The following is a 12,656-nucleotide window of genomic DNA, read 5'->3' as shown; positions in this document are numbered from 1 at the left end:
ATGTTTCTGTGTAATGCGTACGTGTACACTTCACAGCACCGCACAGTCATCTTCGAGGGCAAAGGTATAAGTTACTGCCGCGTAGCGAAGAGACTGTCTATAGCGTTCATAATTTTTGCCACTGTTAGCGCCACTGGCGTATTTAAACCGGACAGTAGCAGCTGCAGGGCGGCGATTATTTGTCGCAGCATGGCTTTGACGACAGAGTCCGATGGTGATATCTGAGTGCATTGTCCTTTCTCGCGCTGACCGTCTGAGGCCCGTGAGCGCGGTGGTAAGCGTAGCCATACATTCGGTTCGGGGCTTGCGCGGCTCGCTTGAAGCAATGGTTTATCTATCGATGCCGATTCAATTACCTTCTGCTGTACCTGCGGAATTGGAGCCAGGAAGCTCTCGTCTGGACCTACAGCTTGTCCACGCCGACGACGCGTTCGTCTCCTTCGGTGTTGCACTGACGCTGCCGCCTCCTTGTGGGACATACTTGTCTTGCTCATTTGTTTCACTATTTTTTTCTCCTTTTTCTGTTTAGGACAATCCTTCGAATTGGCCTCGTGGGGTCCGTCACAATTCGAGCACTTCGTTTGTCTTACTGTGCATGAAGTTACGTCATGGCTGCCGGCACAGCGGAGGCATGCCGTCTGGCCTGTGCAGACAGCGCAGACATGGCCTAGCTTTAGGCACTTGCGACATTGCAATGGTCGGGACACATAAGGACGCACCGGGTGTCTCACGTAGCCCACCTTGACATGATAAGGTAGCGTGTCTCCCTCGAAAAGAAAAAAGAAGCTTGACGCTCGTCGAGCGACCGAAGCGGTGAAAATCGATGACCTTCACAGTTGAAGACAAAAGCCTTTGTAGCTCATCGTCGCTGATGTCAATCACGACATCGGAGATAACACCTGCCTAGTGCGACCACTGTGCACGAAGAACGACCGGACTTCTATGTGTCCTAGTATGCGCACGGTTTTCAATTTGTCTAGGGCGGCCTGCGTCGCTACTTCCACTGTGACTACATTTTTCTTGGTGTTGAAACGCACTTCGCTAATTCCTTTCGGAGCCACATTACCAAGGTAGGTGTTAAGAACCTATCTGTGCACAGAATTTAAATTCTTAGAGACGTCGAGCGGCACAAAAGCAATACTGTAAGTCGGAGTAGGCGGTCCATTGGGGCCCTGCTCACTCACGTCTTTGGTTGCCTTGCGGTATTTTCTCTTCACTCGCTTGCCCTCCACGACGGTGTAGTCTTTGTCGGAGTCCATTGGCTCGCTGTTGAGAAACAGGAACCGGACGTCTCCATGGCTACGTTGCAAGCCTTACTATCTGTCCCTGCGAGACGCAGTGCGAATAGGCGTGCTCGACGCAAGTGGTGGCGTGTCATCTGTCATCGCTTCGGCCGACGTCTCGTCCAAGAAGCACAATTAAGCCTCCGTTATGACAAAACTAGCGCCGCAAGGCAGGAAGCGATGCTTGCTCAGATCACTTCGTCTTCGCCTTGCATCCAAGGCAAAGCCTTTCGAACATGTCTGGGGCTACCTCGATGTGATTCAACCATAGCAACAACTGCCACCGCGGGAGACCACCTTAAAATTACCTATATTGCTATCAGCAAAACGTGAACAAGGTGAATGCAGGAGCCAACGTTTCGACAAGTGGACTTGTCTTCTTCTTCACCGCCTTGAAGAAGGCAACTCCACTTGTCGAAACGTTGGCTGCTGCATTCACCTTGTTCACGTTTTGCTCATCGTCTTGAATTTCCATCTCCCGCATTCCCCGTGTTTTCTATATATTGCTATCGACGCACTAAGGGCGCATGTTCGCCATATATCCAGAGTCCCTGACCACTGTCTCGCTCGCTTGCCTGAAAAGACCCAAGGCGGCGTTTTCCAGATCAATTGCGGCTAACCAGCACTCTATGTCATTGATATACTCGCCCGCAGGAAGAACGCCATTCCCTTTGTAGTGCTTGAAAAAGCCTCCTGTGTACCTTGCTGTTCCAGGAATTGCGAAGGCTAGCCTGACCACCGCGGCTCTCAAGCAGATCACCTTGGAACTTTTGCATTGTTCATACGCTAACCAAATCAATGTTTACAGGGATGGTTCGGTCTCGGAAAGTTCGACGGGCGCCATTGTTATACCATCTCAATCGGTCGTCATCAAGTTTAAGACTTCAGACGTAACAACATCTACAGGTTCCGAACTGGCTGCTCTTCGCGGTGCTGTCGAATGCATTGGGGGAAAAAAACGCCTAGCAAATGGGCAATACTTTGTGATTCAAAAGCAGCCCTCCAAAGCTTTGGAGGCTTACGACATGGTAATTACGAACAGCTGGTGTTCCAAATGAACGAATTTGCCATTGCGCTTGTGAACGAGGACATAATATAATATTTCAGTGGCTGCCGGAGCATTGTGGCATTGTTGATAATCCCGTCGCCGATGACGCCTGCTCGACGTGTCCAGGCTCTCCTTATACCGACACTCCTTATACCTTTATCGAGAATAGACGCTGCACGATAGCTTCGCAGTCTCGCTCGTACCATAAGGTTCAGTTAGTGGCATACACTACAGAACTCTAACTGTCGTTTATGCAGCCTAGAGCCATCACTGGAATTGAAATTACCAGCAAGCCTTTCACGGCGTGACGCAACAGTGCTGTGTCGGCTGTGGGTAGTGGTAGCTTTCACTAACACCTACAGCTATCGTATTGGCATGGCGGACTCACCAATGTGCGCCAAGTGCAAGTGTGAAGATACCATCAGTCATCTTCTGTGCCACTGTTCTCGCTTTGATAACCAACGCCAGACTCGCCAGTGTACCTTGAATAGACTGGACGATAGGCCATTCACAGAAGCAAAGACCTTGGGAGTATGGCCTCACAGTTCATTACCCCAGAAAGCCATTCGAGCGCTTCTTCGCTACCTGAAGGCAAAAGACTTCAGTGCCCGACTGTAGACATCCTGCACCTAACTTAGTCCATGTGAAAGCGCGATATAGACTCAAATTTTCGCTATCTATCTATCTATCTATCTATCTATCTATCTATCTATCTATCTATCTATCTATCTATCTATCTGTCTATCTGTCTATCTATCTATCTATCTATCTATCTATCTATCTGTCTATCTATGATCTATCTACCTATCTATCTATCTATATATCTATCTATCTATCTATCTATCTATCTATCTATCTATCTATCTATCTATCTATATATATATATATATATATATATATATATATATATATATCCATCTATCTATCTATCTATCACCTCTTCATCCCCTTCCCACGTGTAGGGTAGCACATTTGACTCATTCTGGTTAACCTCCCTGACTTTGCTTCCACCCTTCTCTCTCTCTGTGCTCTAAATGCTATGAATTGTTCCAAATGTATGAATTCAATTTATAAAGCAGTTTAACAAAGATGTGTATTAAGACCAATGAAACGAAAAGAAAAATGAAAACATAAGAAGGGAGCAACACTTTAAGCAGTTTCTGCGATGGGACGCGGATCACTGGAAACACCGTGAAAAAGAAGTTCCAAGACAGCCAAAAGCCAAAAGTGCCAAAATAAAGCCAGCAAACTCTGCAGAAACGCTCCGCACGCACGACAAGAATTTCTTCAGTGTTGCACACATTTCTTTTGGAAATTATATGGCGTTTACGTGAAATCTATATACATTCCATTACGCGGAAAACAAATCCAATTATCGTCATGCCACACAGGACGTTTCAGTTGGTTGGGAAGTTCCACAATTTCTGCGAATAGACATGCAAGTCATCACCTTCCATGGCGAAGTCTACGCGACGATGAAAACATCTGACGCCTACACTCACTACTGGCGCCACGTTATGCGACGTCGTACTGGGCATACGGGAGCTGATTTTGGGCCTCCGTCCCACTGTACCCAATCGGAACGGCATGGTAGTGCGAATGGCCGTCACGGAGTGCCTGCACAGACATAGGCAGCCGGCCCGCCGGTCGGGAGCAGAGCAGGGGGGAGAAGAAAGCGACGTCGGATGGAGCAATGAAGCAAAGTGCCCGGGATGCCACCGGAACAACGACCCCAGGTGCAGCCGGCAAATATGTGCCGTCGTTCCTGATTCTGCCTGCATACTGTCTGCTTATTTTTTCTTCTTCTTTTCTTTTTCTCTGTTTTTTACGCGTTTTGTCGATCGTTCATTCGGCCAGGCAGTGAGATGAACTAGATGGGAGACGGGCTGCTGAGGAGGGCGAAAGAAGAGCCCGATCCATCTAAGTGCCGGTCGTCAAATCTCATTCCCTCACGACAGCGCGAGCCGCAGTCCCGGGAAAAAGCGCATATGTATACTGCATGCGCACTACGCACTCGCCACGTCAAAGACTGCATGCACGAAGCGAGGAGGTAAGTAACGGTGCCTGACTCGAGCCGTTCTCACTTTCGCGTACACATTTTAATCGCGGGGAAGTTTACGCCTCGAAGACATGCAAGGAAATGCCGCAGGGAGGCGCCGTGACGGATTGGATTTCGCCTAACGCGGATCATGGTGCCACAAGGAAAAAGTGGAGGACGCTTAAGCTTCGCCTTCAAGAGTGGAACGCGATAGCGTCATAGCTCCCCGTGGAACTCATTCGCTCGGCATGCTCTTGAGTCACACAAAGACACAGTTTTCATATACAACACTTCTAAGTCCACAGCACAGATTTTTTTCGAATTATTTGTTCTAACAAGTGCTTCTCACAATCTACATTACCGCACTGTGTGGTGCACACTACAACGTTTCTTGCTCCCCTGTTCCTTTAGCGTTCACACGCACTGAGTATCTCGGTCACTCAGCACACACATTAGACACACACCACACTGGCATTTTCACTCATCGTAGTGTAAGTCATTGTGGACTCCTTCAAATCGCTCTTCTGACATGGCCCACCTGAATGAATGTCGTTCCCTGTCTTCAAGAGCACTTTCATCACACTAAGATTGCGATAGTGTCAACAGCACCCGTATCAACATCATCCGCGTTGGCGTCCCCTCTGAATTCGTCAATTGGTACATTCTTTGGTCCGAGTTCTATTCCGTGTTCTTGCTCCCCTTCGACTTGTTGCCCTTCTGCTGGCTTCTTCCGCCCGACCGCAAGAAGCATCGCCTTGTGGTCTGTGAAATGGCAACTGCAGTACTTAACCTCTTTAACCGTGCCCTGGTTATGGAACGCGAGATCTATATACGTATTGCGGTTGGTCGAAATTGCGTTCATAGCAGTAGCCATATGCAAACCAGCCCACACGTGTAGCGTCCGTAAATGTTCTAGATATCCGAACGTCACGCTGTGAGCGGAAAGAGGAGCCGCATCGCCTAAACACGAGGGTTCGAGCGACGCGCGCTGGAAGTTGGAAGGGGAGAGAGCGAGAAAACTTATTAAACGCAAGCGTATTGGGGCATCCTCGCACCGGTCCCCGCACGGCCCCAATGCGCTCAAACGAGACGAAGGAGAGAAGCGGGCGAGTGGCATGCTACCTGTTGAGGCAGCGCCGTACATGGCGAGGAGGGGGTCTACTGTGTTTGCCGCAAGACGGCTCTGCGTGTGCGCCAAGCGCAGAAGAAATGTAGCGGAAACGTATTTCGCTACTCGTTTAACTGCGACTTCTGTAATTTACATGCCCATAATTACCGATATACACCGCAGTATAACTTTCTACGGCACGTTTCTAAGGCCACACCGCCTTCACTAGAGGCGCTTTTGTCGCGATTTGAACCATCGACCTCATGGCTGAGTAGTAGCGTCTCCATCTCACACTCCGGAAACCGCGGTTCGATTCCCACCCAGCCCATCTTGCAAGTTGTTTTTATTTATGAATTGCCTTCCGGGATTTTTCTCTCACGACCGACGCCGCCGACACCGACGACACCGGCTTTTCTGCGACACGAGCTCCTTAACGCTATCGCGTTAAAACGGCTCACTGACGTTCTCGCCTTGAATGCGAGTCATTATAATTCCGCCATGACAGATAACCAAAAAAAATTGCAGTTTTGAGCATACTTCACAAAAAAAGGAGCATGTCATAGTTCAGTGCACCTCATCTATCCATCATTGACAAAACGGACATTTAGATGTCGTGCAGGGTCGCTGCTGCTTCCGTAGGGACATGCATAGCAAACACGGTTATGTGACATGGAGTGATTGTTCACGTGGGCGAGTCCCCTGCCTTTATCGGCGGAGAACATTGACCCCTTAATGTGCCACTGTCCTCAATTTCAAGCCGAAAGACAATCTTTGTCGAACACATTGAGGACACTGGATGACCGTCCCACGATTGGACAGACAGCACTAGTGCACCATCCCCTCGGATCATCGGCTCAGAAGGCAGTGAAGGCACTTTTGTGCTTTCTGAGAACGTCTGGTCTGCACGAACGGCTTTGACTCAAATACGCTCCGTGCACGTCTCTATACCGTCGCTCTGCCTCTTCTCTCTCTTCCCCTTCGCCCTTCCCCCAGCGTAGGGTAGCCAACCGGACTCTTCACTGGTTAACATCCCTGCCTTCCTTATATCCCTCTCTCTCTCCCTCTTGCGGTTACTCTGGGCATGCGTCGTGAATGAGGTACGCCAACTAAAGGACACGTGCTGTAAAAAAGCCCGTGCATAACGCAGCGGTAATTTGGGAGTGAGTGCGCAAACGTTAAAGGTGTAAAGTGCACGTAAAGGCTGCTTGCCAACACCTGGGGTTCATCGAGGCACGCTGCAGTTACCCGTTCGTGGCAGTTCGCAATCACCAATCTATAGGTTCGGCGTCACATGTGTACCTATCGGATGTAGTCAACCCGACAGAATAGAAACACTATGTTGCGGCTCTGATGCGCTAGATACGTTACACCTGCAGACATGTTTCTCGGCTTGTTACCGCCCCCGCTGCAAGGCATGGTGCATGATCGATACTGCATCGGACTCAATTGAAAGTTTGAGTCTTTTATGGACGGCTCCCGCCAGTGCCCTTTAGCCAGAGCGCGCTACGCTCATAAGCACGCGTAAATTTATGCTAGCTGAAAGCATTCTTTAATGCGTCATGTTCTAAATACAGGTGCGCGAATACAAAGTTTTTTTTAATACGATTCGAATATGAATAGCAAGTATCGAATATCGAATAATCAACTGCAGACGCATATATTTACAACCGGAATCGTTATTTCCACATAGTTAGGTACCACGCTTGCACTGACCAGTGAAGAAAGACAGCTAATTATCACGGACAATTATGATAAGTTCAAAACACAAGATTAATAATCGTGTATTAAAAACGACAGAAATAGTGCCTTTCAACATCTTAAGAGTCGCGTTTCATACTAGCTTTCCAAGAATTAATGGCTGCCGTATGATTAGTTTTCCAAAAGACGCTAAATAAGTGGTTGTCGAAGAAACACGAGAAGTTGTGGAAGAAAGAAAAACAAAATAACGCTGCTGAAGGAAATATGAGCAGTAGACTACCTTTGAGCCGTAGGGCCCGTTGCAAGGAAAGCGTCGCTGGTTGTAGCGTAAAAAAAAAAAAACTGCAACAACACGACTAGACAGCCATAAAACTATATGACAGACTACAAAAAAATATCACAGGTTGTAATGCAGGCTTCAGCCACGAAACCACAAAGTTTGTATTACACCCATTTTGTTTCAGCGTGGCTTCAAAAAAACTACGTCGTATTTTCACTTCAGGTAATTTCCTAGACTTTGTTTAGCATAAGATGACAGCGACCCGACTTTCGCTTTTCCGCTAGTCTCGATATTCGAAAACAGTGAATAGTTCATTTTCGAATAAGAATAGTTATAGTAATATTAGATTCGTACTTCCAAACTTCCACCCTTAGTTATAAACGTAACGCACTTCATGCAGTTCGTAACAACTGTTACGATAACACTTACTAATTTACAAGTCCGTGTATGCGTTCAAGAGATGCCTTTATTTTTCCCTTTCGTGGGCGCCTCCAACTCTCCAAATATCTCATCTGAAGGAAGAACATCCGGTAGCCTCTCGAGTTGTAATAGGCTTCCCACGTTCAGCGTGGTGTTGCGCTTTTTGTTGTTGATGTGTTATTTTGTTTCTACCGAACCTTACAACTTCGTGTGAGCTTGCAAGCGGCTAATAACGCCTTGCACCACACGGGGGTCGTATCCTCAATGTATCGGTCTGTGGGATACTTGGTGGCTTCTGCTGTGTGGATACAAGGCTTCTGTTGCGACGCTTCACTGGAGCAACGGGCATTTTGGTTTAGCTAACCTGCGCCCACTGAAAGTGGTAGCTTCGAAAGTGATCGATCTTGAATACCGCTTCAGTTAGTAGACAGAGGCAGGTGAAGCCATGACAGCACGAAACAGTCTGAAAATCCGTCGAGGATGCTTGAATTCCCGCAATCGGAAAAAGGGCATGCGTGTTTTCTGGTGTTGTCGATTTCAAACTAGACGCCGATCACGAGCGAGCTCATAAACATCACCGGCCTGCCAATTCACGTTACGATTAATTTTAGCTGCTCCCCAGAAGAGGTTCTGAAAATCAGCATTAGCTAACGCAACTCTTTTAAGCTATGGTTTTGCGACAGTTCTCGCAGATCCTTCAGTTTACGACGACAAACCACCGATGCATTTTACAGCACGAAGAGCAAAGTGCGACCAAAGTTACGTTATCTCGTAGGTGCCTTCCTTACGCTCGTCGCCGCCAGCGGAACATTGAGCATTAATATGGTGGTAAAGTTCGTATGACAAGGTAACGACGCCTGTCTGCAAACAAAGTTTTTCTCCTGAATCCATTTATAGTTCAAGACTAAACATGGACAGAGACAAGAAATGATACGTTGGGCATTACAGGGTTAATAGATATAGCTGCCAAATGCTCGTGTCTGATGTATCGCTGCGCATGAGGTAGCCGGAATTAAATAATTGCTTTCAACTACGGCTTCCCTCATCGAAGGTGTACTTTGAGCTCGCCAGCCGTGTACAATAAAAAAATATCGAGACAGACCTAAGTTTGCATATGCATAACGTGAAACACGACGTTTTAGATGCCCCTACGACGGTGCTATTTGTTGTGGCGATGCCCAGTGAGCCAAGTTGGCGTCGAAGAGGTTCAGTGAATGGCGGCACATACACAGCAGCATACATTCTGCCGCACATGCCCAAGTTGTCGTCAAGGAGTTTAAGAACGGCCTATATGCACTTGCAAGTACTCAGTGGCCCACACCCAGTAGCAGATGTTCCGTAGCCCTAGTGGCACCTATTTCCAGGCTGCACTATCTTCGGGATCGGCCAGCGATAACGGCCTGATACGGGAGAAAAATAGGGTGGACTCGCACAAGAATGCTTCGCATCAAAACAACACGGACGGTGCTGTCCGTGTTTGGCCTTACAGGCCTTGCGCTGGAAGTATATTTGGCACCGGCCCAACAAATATTACCTTACTAAATTGTTCTCGAGGATGCCTGCGGGGCTTCTTTCTTTTTGTTTTTAGTTTTTAAAGATCCGGTTGACCAGTTTCAACGCTGACCCACCTTTGTCGCGTGAAGTCTCGAGAGGAGCAAATTATTGCGTCGTAGAGAAGAACATCGAATTAATGGTTGGCATCCTTTACACGCTGGTTTCTCTGTAAACGAGTCAGTCGATGACTTTGTACACATAACTGTATAGGTGAGCTTTGAGTTACCCGCAAAGGTCGTAGGGCTCAGGCCACGCGTAAGATCAATCGCCGCTATAGAATCGCTGCACTGACAGGGATGACAAGGACGAGAAAAACCTTTCATGATCAAGAGCATGTTGCTCACCCAGTACGCGCTTGCTTAAATCTATAATTATAGTACAGGAACCGTATCACTAATAAAGACAAACGGACACACGTCACAGATGCTTTCAAAATGTTGGCAGTAAGCATTTCAACATTGCAAAGGACTGAAGGAAGACAGAAAAGAAGGGACGAGCCTACTCTACATATGAGAAATATACTTGCATGAGGAAATGTGGTTGGACGAGTTAGTGCTTGCCTGAAGACATAACTATAGCGCAAAGGCACAACCAAAAGAAACGTCACAAGCGCTTGCGATTCGTGTTCATGTGTCGCACGCGCTTGTGACGACAAAGCTAGGAGCTTGTGACGTGTGACGTGCGTATAAGTGTCGTAAGAACATGCGATGCTTGCCTGTGTGGCTTTCTTTGTTGTCGTGCCATTGCTCACGCTGTATTTAGGATTTCTTACTCATTACGCGGCGCATGCAGAAAAACGCGTCATCATTTGTTTACGCTGATCACAGTATACGGCAGCATCCAATCGACTGTCGTCGGCGGAGCACCTTCCATATCAATAGAAATACAATAGAAATGCAATAGAAATACAAATACAAACAAGACAACGGATTCACATGAACACGGAGACTTGAAGTGGCCAGTCGACAACTGACCAACACAGAAATCCTCATGTATGAGCCAACGTTTCGTCAAGGGCCGACGTGTATTCGTCGAGCATCCTGGAGAAGCCTGCACTCCTCGAAACTTGGGCCGGCATATTGTAACGATTGTTTTCGCTCGATTCTATTCATTTCTTATCAGCCGACCAATCCTGGAAGAGCATTGGAATAGAGTGCTTACCTTAAACTGCAGACGATCTTTATTGCAATAGCGATTATATGGACTTTCCATGCGCATTTCTTCCGTCGCCGTCATGTTCCGTATCAAATCCGGGGACGATAACGTGGTCACCGCGCGCCGTATACGGAATGTGCAAGTGAAAGCGTGCAAAGGTGAGCGGTCGATGGCGGCTCAATCTCGCGCGCGCACGGAAGGAAAGCTGGGAGGAAGCGCGCCGCCTTCCGGCGCGCGCACGACCCGGGGGGAAGGAAGCGTTCTATTCCAGCTGGGAGCGCCCGCGGCCACTCTGACAGACTTCATATGGCAGCTGGAAAACGGCTTTGTTTTGAAGTTTCCACGTTACAAAAATATGTTTTCTCGTATATTCTAATTACAGTCCCAAGTTATCATGTCTCCAGCTTGTGTATAAGTAGTACTTTACGAATTCTCTGAAGCAATTTACTTCGAAAAATTGAATTAGTTCATAATGGCATTTGCGCTTAGCGGAGGCCCTAAAGGAATGAGCATTTATGCTGCACTTCCGCACACGTGCGTGCACGCGTGACGTATGCGACTCGTGGTAGTGCCGCTTGTCTAAAGACGACTGACCTCGGTTGTATTTCTGTGGCCGATGACACAAATGGCCGATGTGATACAAAATCCAGTTTCACAGGGTGTAATGAAGGTAGATTATCTGTCCTAATCAGGCTTTACTCTGATGTGTTCCTTGTCAGTAGACGGATTATCACCCAACAATCAGTGTGTAACAGGAAGTAGGTATAATGTGTGTCATACTTTGATACTTCTCTCTAGTGCGGTTTGCCTTGTATATTCTTCCTAATTTTCAAATTAAAAAAATGTGTTTGCGACGCTCGCATAATTTCGAGTCATTAATCTTAGGAAGACGAATGCGAAGGAGAAGAAAAGAAAACCGCAGCTATATTACGCGCCATTGTTTCTTTATAATAAAGAAATAATCATATTAAGGTTGTTCCGAACGACCTGTGAGGATTTGACCCATTTGAGAACCATTTTGCTAAACATTTGAGAACCACCTTGCGGCTCAGAGTCGTGATGCCGGGGCCGGTAGGTCGCCACTCGTCAACGACATGCAACGTCGAGCCAGCAAAGCGAAAAGCGACGACGACTGGCCCGCTGACGCCTTCTGCGTAGCGCAGTGCCAACGGTGGGAGTGTCAACTTACCAAAACCGCACCTTGACAGGAGTTCACGTTCGCGCTGTTCGAAGCGGCAGTTGGTGACGCCACATTACTTCCACTTACACATGGGCGTGGTTGGACACCTCCCCGGTCGTGTATGGTAGGAATCTAAAGTAAAAGAAACAAAGAAGCGAGCAACAGAAAGTGAGCCTCGGTTGTCAACTCTCCCGCAAAACGAGCAAGGAAAAACGGATGTGCGCGAGTGCAAAGAAGGAAAAGGATGAAGAGGTTGTCCGGCGTGTGGTTGAAGGACAAAACGCAGCAGGCCCAAACAAAGTGACGGACGCGTGACAAGCGGAAGGCAAACCAAGGCCTGATTTGAAGCCTAAAGAAGAACGACGTCGCGTTGGCCGACAAAAAAAAATGTACGAGCACGGGAAACACCGCATAATTTACGACGAAATAAAGTGCTAGGAAAGTGTTGAAATAGCGATAAGGTCACCGGGGAGTAGGAGGAAGCCCAGAAATTGAATGCAAAAGAAAACCCGCAAGAAGCAATGAGAGAGGAAGATGGGGAAAAGAGAACAAGATCGGGAGAAAAGGCGGCGCCCCTCGTCGATACCGCGGCCGGCAATGGAAGGAAGTGGACCGACCGAGACAGAACAAGATGAGGAGGACTCCGGAGGGACAAACAGCGGCGGCGGGTGGCTGGAAGCAGGGACGTGGGAGGGAAAAGGGGAAGGTAACGGCGGCGGTGATGGCGTGGTACGGGGAGGGACGGACGGACGGCGAGCCAAAAAAGCATTGTGTCCGGCAGGAGCAGTTTTCCCCCCCGGGAGCGTTAGTCGAGGACAGCGTCTTCCCTAATCGCATTTGTAGCTCCTTATTCGACCTCCCTCTTTCCGAGGGACGCTCTATTTCTCCTCCT

General features: G+C 48.0%; 1 long non-coding RNA gene across 1 annotated transcript in view; it reads right to left on the bottom strand.

Moving 5' to 3' along the window:
- Positions 1-11,892, bottom strand: part of LOC142559530 (uncharacterized) — a 174,980-nt gene extending 163,088 nt beyond the window's left edge. The window contains exon 1 of the long non-coding RNA XR_012823146.1: positions 11,774-11,892. This is a non-coding gene — a long non-coding RNA (uncharacterized LOC142559530). The remainder of the gene's footprint in view (positions 1-11,773) is intronic.
- Positions 11,893-12,656: the final 764 nt, after the last annotated feature.

This window comes from Dermacentor variabilis, chromosome 10, assembly GCF_050947875.1.
Source record: "Dermacentor variabilis isolate Ectoservices chromosome 10, ASM5094787v1, whole genome shotgun sequence".
Classification (NCBI taxonomy): Eukaryota; Metazoa; Arthropoda; class Arachnida; order Ixodida; family Ixodidae; genus Dermacentor; species Dermacentor variabilis.
This window is presented reverse-complemented; position numbering and strand designations above follow the sequence as displayed.